We start from the raw sequence: 14,808 nt of genomic DNA, 5'->3' as shown, positions 1-14,808 counted from the left end.
CGTGTAAGGAGATGCTTTGGATGAAGAAGTTTGTGCATGAGCTTGGTTTTACTCAAGAGAAGTATGTCCTGTACTGTGATAGCCAGAGTGCTATTCATCTTGGTAAGAACTCAACTTTTCATGCTAGATCTAAGCATATTGATGTGAGGTACCATTGGATACGAGATGTTCTTGAAGCTAAGCTGTTAGAGCTTAAGAAGATACACACTAATGATAATGGTGCTGATATGTTGACGAAGGCCTTACCAAGAGGAAAGTTTGAAGCATGTTGTTTGACCTCCGGCATGGAGGCATTCCCCACACAGTTGGAGGGGGAGATTTGTTAGGTGTGGATCCCACTATGTGGGAAACCCATAATTTTTGCCACATTTTATTGTCTCTTTTTGGTTTTGTTAAAAACCATTTTTGGGGGGCTTTTAACGGGTGATGTGGGCAGAAATTTTTGCAGAGCTAAAAAAAAATAAAAAAATCTCAAATTAAAACAGAGAGAAAGAGAGAAGAAAATTTCAGTTTTTCAAGTTTGGTGCAGCAATGATCAACTCTTCGATTGAAGGTTCATCCGTCGTTCGATTAAGCTAATTTTTGGACAGCAGTTAGGCGATAAGGTGTTCTTGACTTTGTACGGTCGGATTTTTCATCCGAGTCTTGTAGCATTGAAAATACCCATTTTTCAGCAGCTGCGTTTTTGGTGATATTCTCTCATTTTCCTCTCTTTTGCTAAAGATTATATATTGTTAGCCTTGTTGGAGTTGAATGCTTGTTGTAGGCTTGATATTGTGATCTTGTAGTTGAACATTTGATGATAGTGGAACTCTTGATCGGACTCTAAAGTCCCGTGGTTTTTACCCTTGATTTAAAGGGGTTTTCCACGTAAAAATACCGATGTCTCTATTTATTTTTGTTGTGGTTGCATTAGTTGATTTGTGGTTGATTAAGGTTGCTAGAGAACATATCTTGTGCTATTGTGCTTGCCATAATTTTTGACAGGAGTTATAAGGAGAGAAAGAACACCGGTTGTGCTTTCGCTTTGTTTCGGTTGTTCGGTTTCTTCCTAACAAAACCACCATTAACCTTGCAAGTTGGTTTCCTCTTGCGTTCATAGCATGGATCTTCGTGCACTTGGTGCCTATCTTGCATCCTTGCTTCCCTTGGAAATCCTGAAAGTAAGATTACAAAATTAGAGTATATCATATACAAGATATATATCCCCAAAGGAAATAAAAATCAATCCTCCCTCTTAAAATGAATTATGAGACAAAGAAACAACAACACAAAACAAAATCAACCTCTACAATTCAAACAAAACTCACAAGTTAACAACGAAGTGAAACGAAAACCCCACTAAAACAAATATGTGTTGGCAAATGCCAAGGCATTCGGACCATTGATTCTAGAGCTGCTGGCTTTTATAATATGACCAATCAGTCCCTTTAGAAGGCCTCGTTTGATGATTTCTTTAACCTTCTTACTAAGTATTGCATGAACAAATACGACACCGTGATGCAGTCCTTGCGAATGCAGGCCAAACCAAATATAGCAATTGATGCACTTAGTCATCACCGTGCAATGTGGCAGACACCGGTTAATAGGCAATGCAGATTGATGTTGTTGGTTGTAGCTTTACAGGAGGCAAGTATGAATATCATAGTTTTGCCTGCAGAGATAAAATTAATGGTCAGTTTAGTAATGGTGACGTTGAAGCTTTTTTTGATCCTACGAATTTTATTGTTTGTAATCCTTCCACCCCCCTCTCATTTCATTAAAGAAAAGACTGTTTATATATTATTAATGCTGCATTTTGATATTGGTGTTGGTACAAAATCTAATCCTTCTTTAATTTTTCAAAGATTTTATTTTCAAATTCAAAATTAAAGTCAAGCAACTAACAATAAAAACAAAAATTTAGGGACAAAATTCAGTAGACAAAGGAAAGTGATAATGTTCACGAGTAGTACTTTAATTTATTATTTAAGTCGGTTTTGCATTGAGTAAATTTGGATTTGGGTTGGGTTGGTTTTTAATTTGGTTAATTTTAATTTTAATTTTAGGTCATTTTGGATTCGAATTATTCGGGTTTATTAGCTTAATTGTTTAGGTTTATCTCCGGTTGAAGACATTTTGAGTTAATATATGAATCATTTTGAGTTTGAGACATTTCAGGTTTGAAATATTTTGAATTTAAGTCATTTTTCAGATTTTGGTTAATCCAATTTTTTATTGTTTATGTTCAAATCGAGTTGAATGGAACTTAAATTTGGATTTAGGTTGATCAGATTGAACTGTCATATTTAAAATAGAATTGATATATTTAAACATAATTGTAAATTTACTCTGAATTCAAGTTAATAAATTGACAATAATGGTCGAAATAAAATGTCACAATTATATATATCGGTTAAATTTCAATACTTAATTTTATTTCTGAAAGGATAAGATTCAATACTTAATATTATTTCTAAAAATTAAAAATAATAATTTTGCATCTTTATCGACCATCAAGGTTTGTAAGAGTTACATCATTAAGTGAACCTCTATCTTCAACATCATGGCTCATTAGTGGTCCTTGAGTGAAAGCAGGTTGTTTTGGAGTATTAAGATCTAAAATCTCACTATTAAGCATTGAAACAATAATAGGCATAGTAGGCCTATCTTTAGCATATTCTTGAACGCATAGTAATCCAACATGTATGCATCTCCATATTTCTTTCTCATTCTTTGAATCTGATTTCGACTCTGAAATCACCTTATCTACTAAGCCCCAAATGTTGCCTTCGTTCCATAATTTCCAGGCCTGAAACAATAAACAAATTTATCTAAGTTAATGCCTAAAATACCTGGCTTAATTCATAATAAAAATTTTAAACTAAAAGCTCGATAAAGTTTGATTAGCTCAATTCGATATAAAAATTCAACTGCTCAAACTCTTTTTGTTAGGCATGTTTTACCTTAGTCTTAAATAAGCTTCATTTTCAAAGTTGATTATTTGTACAAGTTTAAATTGAAAATCTTTCAAAATTAATTAAAAATAAAAAAAAAGTTCAATTAAATTTACAAGCTACTCAATTCAAGGATTAGGGTTGTCTCAAATTCAACTCGCAAGCTACTTGATTCAAGTATTAAAACTTTCAAAATCAGATAGCATGATGGCTAGATTCTACAATGATTGAGTTGAATTCAAGTTTTCGCAAATAGCTTGCAGATATGACATCTTACACCCTAATTCAACCAGTCAACATTCCTAACTATTTTATAAACTTACATATTCCAAAACGCTAAGATGATACGAATTGTTGTAGAAATTTGTGTTTCTTCTTCCACTAACAATTTCCAATTATAAAACTCCAAAGCTGAATACGTCTGATTTCTCTGAAAATTGTCCTTGCATTGCATACTCAGGAGGAATATAATCACTACATTTTAACATTAAAAAACAACCCTTACAAAAAAAAATATATATACATGTGGGTCTAAATTAAAATTAAATAATAAAAATTATTTTAATTTAAATTTAATAATACGAGAATATAAATATAAGATTAAATTTTTAATTTTGATCTCTTTACTATATTTAAATTTAAGATTTAACCCATACATTTTAATTTGACATGATTTGACAACTATATTTTTATAATGTCATTAATTAATTTAAATAAGTAATACCATTAACTATTCCAATTAAATACTGACTTGAATTTTTCTTAAAAACAATGATTCTACTATGAAAATTTTCATGTCAACATGATGAGTTGGAAGGATGTTTTTAAAGAAAAAAAAACATGTGTTACCTATTTTGACTTACTAATAATAAAATAAAAATAGAGGAACCAAATAATATCATATCAAAGTATAGACACTAAATTTCAAACTTTATCGATTTATAAGGGTCAAAACCATAAAAGGCCTTTTCTTAAACAATAAAATAGGCCAACTAACAAAGCTAAGCATCATGCAATGGCCAGACTGGATCATAGACATATCTACACCCTACTTTATTGGGAAAAAGTGAACAAAAAGAAAAGAAATGATGGGGAGAAAATTCCAACTTACTAAGTTCCAACAATCCTTTTGGTGATGGCTTGATTTTCATCTCCTCCGAAAATTTTGGCCATCCCAAAATCTGAAATTTTTGGATTTAGCTCCTGATCGAGTAAAACATTACTTGCTTTTAGATCTCTGTGTATAATCTTCAGTCTTGAATCTCTATGAAGATAAAGCAATCCTCAACTAATCCCTTTAATAATGTTAAAGCGTTTTCTCCAATCCAAGACTTTCTGTTTAATTGGATCTATAACAAAAACTAAACGGTAAGAACTTAAAAATGAACAATTAATTCTTATAACTGAGGATCTAATTACAACCATCATTGTATTTTCTACCATATCGTATTCATTATGATTGTAAACGTAAATAATGTTACATCGATAAATTGAAATAAATATTGCATAATCAACATAGTCAAATCATCACATAACAACTACTATTTAAATCTCGGAATAAGCATGTCGGATTAAGAGAGTGCTTGGTTGGACGGAAAAATGAAAGGATGGAAGGAGGGAATGGAAAAATGGAAATAAAGTAATTTTTGAGTCTTCTTGGTTGGGAAGAAAAATGAGAGAAAAACATAGGAGGGATTCATCCTAATGTATAAAAACCAATCCTTCCAAATTGAAAAGTTGAGAGAAGAAAAAATAAGAGAAATATGTATATTAATTTAAATTTTGCATTTCTCATACAATTTATTTTCTTTCCTTCCATTTTTTAACTCTACGTGGCAATGAAAAGAAAAAAAATTATTTGATGACCTATTTTTCAACTCTACACATCTTTCCTTCTAATTTTCTACCCCTTCAATTTTTTATTCTTCTAATTTTCTTTCCCCTCTACCAAGGGACGCCTAAGTCATGACCTATTTTTTGTATCCTCGTACACAATCTTGTAGCAGATAATTAACTTGATGACCAATTATATTGCTTAAAAAAACAAACTTTAAATCATATTTCTATATTTTATTATTAAATTTAAAGTAAAAAAAAGTACATTATGCCAAGTTGGTCTGACTTTAGAAAACTTAGTTAAAAGTAATAATGTAATAATTAGAATATTTACTTGTATTAAACTTATCCATCCATCATGTTGGATTTGAATTTGGTTAAAAAAAAATTCATGTTTAGACTCGATTTTAACCTAACTCGATTAGCTTTTATAGTTTATATGTTATAAGATATTAAATATTTGGTTATATAATTAGAACTAATCATGGGTCGGGCGGCCCGGCCCGGTCCGAATGTCCGCCCGAAATATATGAGGATTTGGGTAAAAATATAGGCCTGAAAAATAAGCTTAAGCATAAAAACGAAGCCCGTTTAGAAAATGGGCCGGGTCTCGGGTAAGAGTTTTTTAGCCCGGGCCCGGCCCGAATTATATATTAATATATTTTATTTTTAATCATTTTAAATTTTTAATATAACCATTTTTTATTATATTGTTAATTTGTGTATTGTTTTAAGAATTGTTTTAGTATTATTTTTATTTGTTTTAATATTGATTTTTATGTTTTTAAATATATTTAATTTATTATATTTTTAAATTTTTTTATTTAATGAAATAAGAAAAAAAATTTAATATGGGCCGGGCCAAGCTCGGGCTTAGTAATTTTATTTTGGGCAGGACTTGAACAAATTTTTAGGCCCATATTTCGGGCCGGGCTGAACCCGGGCCTAGTAGACGAGCTTAAAATTTTGTCTGGGTCCGGCTCATGGTCATCTCTAGTTATATATATAAGATGTTAAATATCAAGAGTTGATTTTAAGTGGTTTAATTTTAAATTTAATCGGAACTTAATATGAATTTCGAAAATAGTAGAAAGAGGATTAGCGTAAGTTACTAACCAAAGACAAAAGCGTCCAAACTTTTGTTGGGCATATACTCGTAAACGAGCATCTTCTCTTCAGCTTCAACACAACACCCAAGCAATTTGACCAGATTTCGATGTTGAAGCTTAGAAATCACCTCCACTTCGTTCATAAATTCTTCCAATCCTTGCACTGAAGCTTTCGATAATCTCTTCACAGCTATTTCCTTTTCATCACCTAATGTTCCCTGCACACAATATTCAGCTCACAAGACTTTATTGAAAAAAGAAAAATGTCATTTATCGCCATTATTTATTACCCTATAAACTGGACCGAAACCACCCTGCCCTAGCTTATTTGCGTGATCGAAGTTGCACATCGCGGTGGCGAGTTCTTCGAAATTGAATAGCCGTAGCTGCTGGAGTTTAGCTCCGATTGAATTTTCTCCCACATTACTGGAAAATTTTGTCATTGCATTTCCTTTGTTGAGTTGGAGTTCGATCTGTTTGTGTTTTTGTTTCCTTCCTGAGATGCAAATTACTAAATTAGAGATGCACTGATTTCAAAGTTACCTAATTTTGTCGCACACTCACTACATACTCAAGTTGCTTTAAAAAACACAACCTCAAATTGGATTCAATCATTATCAAACTGAGTAATGGAGTTGAGTTTTGAGTATCTTAATAACTAAAAAATAAAGATAAGAGATGTTACCTCTTCTTTTAGCCATCCAACACCATAAGAAGAGTATAATAATCGCAATGGTTACTATACCCACAATTGCTGCTGTAATAACAATAACTTTATTGCTTTTTCCTTTATCTGCAAATCGAAAAACTTGGTCAATAAAACTTCAACACCAAAAGAGCAGATTAATTGAGGTAATTCATCAAACACATGGAAGACAAGTTTACCGAGCTCCGAAGATGGTAGACGAATGTAAAGATCGACTCCGCGAGTGGAGAATTTCTGCATATCAATCAAATCTCCACTCCAAAACATGCAACCAATGCCAGCATCATACGCATAAGCCACGCACGAACAGTTCTTCAGGCATTGATCTTTGCATTCGCCGTTATTTATTGATGACAGGTCTGGAAAAGCCGGCACTTTCATCATCTTCAGCTTCAAAAACCCATCAACATCTCCTTGGCCTGCTTCACTGCCATTGTTCTTATCCCTTTGGCATTGTAAAGGGGTAGTCCTAAAACATCCACTACTCCAATTACCTCTACTCCATTCCTCTATATTCCTAGGCTTAAACCCCTTTAAGCAACTGCAAATGGGTTGTTTCGTTAGATCGCACATCCCAAATGCCCCACACTGTCCATAAACACAAGATTCTGTTTGAGAAGTAAAGTACATGTTTATCCAGTCCCCTTTCCCCGCATCCCATGTCCGTTCAACCAATTTTCCTTGGGAATCCAGTTCATAGTACTTCAACCTAGAATACTCATGAGTGATATAGTACACTTGTCGTTGATTATCTGCAACAACATGAAACCCATCAATATAAACGGTCTTCATAATTGTGGCAATAAAGATATTCCCATTCCATGGACCACTCCGAAAATAGAGCTTGTTATTGTTCCTAATGACAAGCTCTGGGATATTGAAAGGTTCAAAGCCAAAAGAAAAGCTACCATCAGATGGATCATCAATGCTTTTCCATGATTTCAGCTCCACTTTAAGACCCCTTTGAACATCAGTGCCGATCTTCATAGTTTCAATGAAGGCATTGGAAGCATCTTTAAAACTCTCCCATAAGCTGCTTGCTCCATCCTCACCATTACTAAGGACAAGGTTTCCGGAGTCTAAAAGATGGGCAGTTGTTGCATTAGGAACCAAATTCGTAATATTTGATGACCAAAGAATCTCAGCTTTTCCATGCAAAACAACAAGGTTACCATCATCTGATATGTTAAGAATCCCGGAAGAGTCTTTGAGAGGCTTGTTTCTGTTTGCTACCCATACCACTGTTTGTACGGGGATTTGATTGTACAATATCCCTACATAACGATTGGTGGAATTAGCAAAGCTGAAGAATCCCAATCGGAAAACTCCACCCTGGGAGATTAAAAATTCAGGGTCTTTGATGGATTCTGATGGTGTTACGGTGTCTAAAGCAGTGCCAAATTGTAAGTAAAAACAAGACAATAGTAAAATTTCAAAAGCTAGTAACACAGAGTCGCTAATAACGCTCTCCATCTCTTACCAGAACGTGGAATTGAGGCTATGATTTACGAATGATATTTGGAATATGATGTAATGATGTTTCAAGGCAACTGCAAATGTTTTGTTAAGATTTCAATTTTCTTCAAGCGCTATTCACCCTTTTAATTTTATCGACTTGTTAACTGTTAAACTAATAATTTCTATCTTTTTACTTTATAGAAAATTGAAAATTAGCCCTTTTTTTTTACTATAATTTATTAGAATTTGATTATCTTACTTTTTAAAAATAAAAAATTTTGTTCCAATTGATAGAAAATGCATGAACTGTGAGACTCGAAATGCAATACAGCTTGTATGAAACGTTCATAAAAATTAGACTACATTTGGAAGTCTTTGGCTACTTGGGCACGTTTGGTTGATTTGACAACACAATGTCACAATCTTCTTTTACTTATTTCAACAATGCAAAGAATAAGATCAAACAACGTTCAACACAATTTGGAATAAGATGTCTTGTTCGGACGTCGGATGTATTTCAAGTCCAGAAATAAATATAGGGTTTAGGATTAGTTTTAAGTTAAAGTCAAGTTATCTTGAATATTTTGATTTTGAATCATTTTTAAGTTTGCATCATTTTGAGTTTAGATTATATTTGAGTTTAAGTTAACCTAATTTGAATTATTGTGTTTACATCATATCCGGTTAAAATTTAGAATTTGGGACACAATTAACAAATATGATGATAAATTTAGTCTAAATTCGAACAAATAAACTAAAAATTTGAGAATTTTTTAATTTGAATCACTTCAAGTTATTGAGTTTTAAATGATTTTTGAGTTCGAGGTAAACGAGTTCTACTTGTTAATTTTTATGTTCAACTCGAGCTAGGTTGAATTTTAAATTAGATTTGTTCACTTTATAATGGAGTAAATAAAATGACAAAAACATATCAAAACAACATATAAAAATAAATTTCAATGCTTGAACTTAAATTGTAAACAATACAAATAATTAATTTACATTTTTATCGACCATCAAGGTTTGTAAGAGTTACATCATTAAGTGAACCTTTATCTTCAACATCATGGCTTATTAGTGGTGCTTGAGTGAAAGCAGGTTGCTTTGGAGTGTTAAGATCTGAAATCTCACTATTAAGCATTGAAATAACAGTAGATATAGTGGGCCTATCTTTAGTATATTCTTGAACGCATAGCAATCCAACATGTATGCATCTCCATATTTCTTTTTCATTATTTGAATCTGATTTTGACTCTGCAATCACTTTGTCTACTAAGCCCCAAATATTGCCTTCCCTCCATAATTTCCATGCCTGAAAACAAAAAACAACTTTTGACATAATTAATGCCAAAATTATTTGGCTTAGCTTTGAATCAAAATTTTAATGTTAAACCTTTAAAAGAGTTTGATCAGCTCTATTCAAGATAAAGATTGAAATGTTCCAACTCTCTTAGGCTTGTTTTACTTAAGCCTACAATGAGCTTCACTCTTATGCTTAACTTCAAACTTTATTATTTATAATCAAGTTCGAGTTTGAACTGAAAATTTTCAATATTGATTAAGATTGAAAAGTCTTGCAAGCTACTTGTTTCAAGTATTAGGGTTTTTGAAGTTAGCTTGCGAGCTACTCGATTCAAGTATTAAGATTCTCGAATTCAACTCACATGATTGCTCGACTCAATAATTGCTAAGGCAAATTTAAGTTTTCTGAAATCGAACCCGATTACCTCGCAAATACAACATCTTACACCTTAATTCCATCCACCAACATCTCTAACTATATTATGAACTTACATATCCCAAGAGGCTAAGGTCATCCTTATTGTTGTAAAAGCTTGTGTTTTTTCTTCCACTAACAATCTCTAGTAGTAGAACTCCATAGCTGAACACATCTGATTTTTCTGAAAATTGCCCTAGCATTGCATACTCAGGAGACATATAACCACTGTATTTTAAAATAAAAAACAACACCAATTATAACTCTAATTTAAACTTGTCCTCGAGCCAACCCAAATTAAGAATAAATAATAAATCATTTAAAATTAAAAACAATAAATTGAGTCCACAAATTGAAAAAAATTAAACTTGATTCGGGTATGGATATGTATTTTCTTTAAGCACGGAACCTGACCATAGACATTTATATCATATTTTATCAAAAAATGAATAAAAATAAATGGTAGGGCGAAAGTTCCAACTTACTAAGTTCCAACAACTCTTTTAGTATTGGCTTGATTTTCATCACCTCCAAAGATTCTAGCCATCCCAAAATCTGAAATTTTTGGATTTAAATCTTGGTCAAGTAAAACATTACTTGCTTTTAAATCTCTATGTATAATCCTCAATCTTGAATCTCTATGAAGATAAAGCAATCCTCGACTAATTCCTTCAATAATGTTGAAGCGTTTTCTCCAATCTAAAAGTCTTTGTTTAACAGGATCTGTAACAAAATTTACCACCAGAATTAATAATTAATTCCTATAATTGAGGATCTAAACTAAAACCAGCATTTTATTTCTATCATATTGTATTCATTATGATTGTAGTATAATTGAAGTTATGTCAGTCAATTCAAATAAATATTAAAATGCGGAAAGAGTCAAAACTTACTGCTGCCACCACTATTTTTTTTTTTTGCTTGAAACTGCTGCCACCACTATTTAAATCCTAGAGTATAGACCAACTCCTATTAAAAAATATATAATTTTCCTTATAAAATAGATAAAAAAAGAGAGAGAGAAAATTCAAAGAAAAAAGTGAAAATTCAGAAAAAAATATAGACAGCACAAAATTGAATATATATAGTAATTTTACTTAATAACCTTGAATGTTATTCGATCTATTTTCTTTTTGAAATTTCGTTTTTTTCAGAATAAAAATAAAAAAATTAGAAATATTTATAAAAAAAGCAAAATAAGTTAGAAAAATAAATAATGGTGATGCAAACATTTTTTTTACTTATATATATATATAAAACATATTATATATGTATACATATATATTGTACCTAGCTTAGCTAGGTTATGCAATTCATATATTGTAAGACACTAACATTTATTTTTAGCAATAAATATAATATATAATTAGATTTAAGTTGGATTTGGCCACTTAAAAGTCAAAATTATATCCCATGACTAGTGAATTGAAAGGTAAGAATTTAAATGCCTCTTAAACAAAGTTTTTAATTTAAATTTTGTGAATGGCCATTTTTTTAAGGATTTGACTTTGACTTTAAATTTAATTGGAGTTAAATATGAACACTTAATTTAATTGGAGTTAAATATGAACACTTAGGAGTTTGAATAAATTACTAACCAAATAAAAAAGTGTCCAAACTTTTATTGGGCAGGAACTCATAGACGAGCATCTTCTCTTCTGCTTCAACACAACATCCAAATAATCTAACCAGATTTCGATGTTGGAGCTTTGAAATAACCACCACTTCGTTCATAAATTCTTCCAATCCTTGCCCCGAAGCTTTCGACAATCTCTTCACTGCTATTTCTTTTCCATCATCTAATGTTCCCTGCACTCACAATTCAGATCACAATACTTGATTGAGAAAAAAATGTCATTTCATTGACTCTGGATTCACCGGAAATAGCTATTATTTATTACCTTGTAAACTGGACCAAAACCACCCTGCCCTAGCTTTTTTGCAGGATGGAAGTTGTTGGTCGCGGTGGCAAGTTGTTCGAAATTGAATAGTGGAAGCTGCTTGAGTTTAACACCGATTGAACTTCCTCCAACATTTTCACTATAAGATTTGTGTTTGATCTGTTTGTGTCTTTTATTCCTTCCTGATATAGAAATCAAAGAAGCAATGAGTTGAAGGCTACATAATTGTAGTTATCGCTACGCACACAACTATTGTTGTAACAATAATAATATATTGTTGTTAATGTAAAAAGATATAGATTCATTGAAACATATTATCCTTTTATTTATTGATTTTAGGTATTGTTACAAATTTATCAGATATTGTCCTCTTAAAGTGATTGCATATTTCATTTAAAAAAAAGTGACTACATAAATTAAATAAATAGAGACGACAATTTACCTCTTTGTTTAGCCATCCCACACCATAGGAAGAGTGCAGAAATTGTAATAACCACTATGCCCGCAATTACTGTTGTAATTGCAATGACCTTAGTACTTTTGCCTTTATCTGCAATTTTAGACACTTGGTTAATAATACTTGGGTAATTGACGCAATTTATCAAACATGGTCAACATGAAGACAAGGTTACCAAGTTCCGAAGATGACAGACGAATGTAAAGATCGACTCCGCGAGTGGGGAATTTCTGGACATCAATCAAATCTCCACTCCATAACATGCAACCAATACCAGCATCATACGCATAAGCCACGCACGAACAATTCTTCATGCATTGATCTTTGCATTCGCCTTTAATTATTGATGACTGGTCTGGAAAAGCCGGTACTTTCATCGTCTTGAGCTTCAAAAACCCATCATCACTTTGCCCAGCTCCTCCACTGCCATTGTTGTTATCTCTTTGGCACTGCAAAGGGGTAGTCCTAAAACACCCACTACTCCAATTACCTCTAATCCATTCCTCTGCATTCCTAGGCTTAAATCCCTTTGAGCAACTGCAAATGGGTCGTTTCGTTCGATCACAGATTCCGAATGCCCCACACTTTCCATAAAAATCACAATCTGTTTGAAGAATTTGGTAACTATTTATCCAGTCCCCTGTCCCCGCATCCCAGTTTCGTCCAACGAATCTTCCTTCATAATCTAATTCATAGTATATCAACATAGACTTATTAGAATATTCGTAAGTTTCATAATAATTTTTTCCTTCATCATCTGGAACCACATAAAACCCATCAAGATAAACGGTATTCATATCTTTTAAACCAATATAGATATGGCCATTCCATGGGCCAGTCCGAAAATATATCTGGTTATTGTTCCGAATGACACCCTCTGGGATGTTGAAAGGTTCAAGGCCTAGAGAAAAGTTACCATCAGATGGATCATCAGGGCCTTTCCATGATCTCGTACGCACCTTACGACCCGTTTTTAAATCAACGCCCAACTTCATAGTTTGAAGGAATGCATTAGAAGGGTGTTGAAAACTCTCCCATAAGCTGCTGCTTCCTCCATTGTCGCCGTTATTGAGGACAAGATTTCCAGAGTCTAAAAGCTGTGCAGTTGTTGCATTAGGAATCAGATTCGTAACATTTGTTGACCAAAGAATCTCAGCTTTTCCATTCAAAACAACAAGGTTGCCATCATCTGATATGGTGAGAATCCCAGAAGAGACTTTGAGAGGCCTGTTTCTATTTGCCACCCACACAACTGTTTGTACGGGGATTTGGTTGTACAATATACCTACATAACGATTGGTGGAATTAGCAAAGCTGAAGAATCCCAATCGGAAAACTCCACCCTGTGAGATTATAAATTCAGGGTCTTTGATGGATTCTGATGCTCTTATAGTGTCTGAAGCAGTGCCAAACTGCAGCTGCAAGTAAAAACAAGATATTAAAGCTGGTAAAAGGCAGCTACTAATAGTTTTACCCATGAAGTTCTTGAAGTGCAGACCCCGGAGGTGAGGCTATGATTTATAAATGATTTTTGAGGAATCAAATTCATGAATGGTCCCTGACCTTTAACCTTAAATAAACCTTACTCTATTTTTTATTTCCTTTTCATTTTATGGTCCCTTATTGGCTTCTGGGAATTCTATTGGAATACCAAAAATTCAACTCCCATGTATATTTGTAAAATTATAATTGAATAGAGCATTATTGAGCAAAGACAAAAATGTCTTTGTACTTTGATATGACAAGTTGGAATCATTGGCTATTCCAATCTTACAAGTAGACCTGTCCAGCTAGACCTGGCTAAGTACACAATCAATCTAAGTTTAAATATTTCCTTAGTCTTTTTTTTTTATAAGATCTTATATTTGTTTAATTTCATGTTATATGTAAAATTACATCAAAATTGGAATATGTTAAAAAGTATATTTTTGTGTTTAATATAAAAAAATTCAACTATTAAAAATATATAAAACTGTATTCTCAAATAACATATATATCAAATTAATTGAAAACTTAATGTGAATAATAAAAAAATTATATTATTAAATTAAAATTCAATTTGTTAAATAAAATTTGTATAAATATATAAAATTAATACAACATTATAATGCATTCAACCTATTATTTGAAATATTACAAATTTAAATTCAAAGTAAAATTTAAGTAATCATATTTTTACTGACCAATATTGTTTATATAGATTAATATCTCTTCATTTTTTTCATTTATTAATATACAATATAATGATTATCGCTATTCAAATGCGTAAGATTAATGTAAAACTCATCTATTAAATCCAAGCGAGGGAAGGAATGCTTCCTTTTTTGGGTGCTTGGCTGGGTCCAAAGGGATATATTATATAAAAAATTAAACATGAAGACCTCCAAGATTAATAGTTATTCCTATAATAGTGAATCTAAACTATAATCATTGTTGTGTTTTCTACCGTACTATATTTATTGTGATTGTCGATGTAACTAATGTTATGTCGGTCGGTTAATTGAAATAAATATTGAACAATGAAAAGAGTCAAAATATTATGTTGTTGCTGCTATTTAAACTTTGGAATATGTCGGTTAATTTTAAATTTATATGTTTTAATATAGAATTAGTTATACTGTAATAATATTTTATTTAAAATGTTTAATTTTTAAAATTTAAATTAATTTGAATTTTATTTTACTCGAC

The 14,808-nt window shown here is 31.9% G+C and overlaps 1 pseudogene; it reads right to left on the bottom strand.

Annotated features, from left to right (window-relative positions):
• Nucleotides 1-2,446: 2,446 nt before the first annotated feature.
• Nucleotides 2,447-13,735, bottom strand: LOC107943338 (uncharacterized; annotated as a pseudogene).
• Nucleotides 13,736-14,808: the final 1,073 nt, after the last annotated feature.

Source organism: Gossypium hirsutum, chromosome A01, assembly GCF_007990345.1.
Source record: "Gossypium hirsutum isolate 1008001.06 chromosome A01, Gossypium_hirsutum_v2.1, whole genome shotgun sequence".
Taxonomy (NCBI): Eukaryota; Viridiplantae; Streptophyta; class Magnoliopsida; order Malvales; family Malvaceae; genus Gossypium; species Gossypium hirsutum.
The sequence above is the reverse complement of the archived record's forward strand: the minus strand, read 5'-3'. Positions and strand labels throughout refer to the sequence as shown.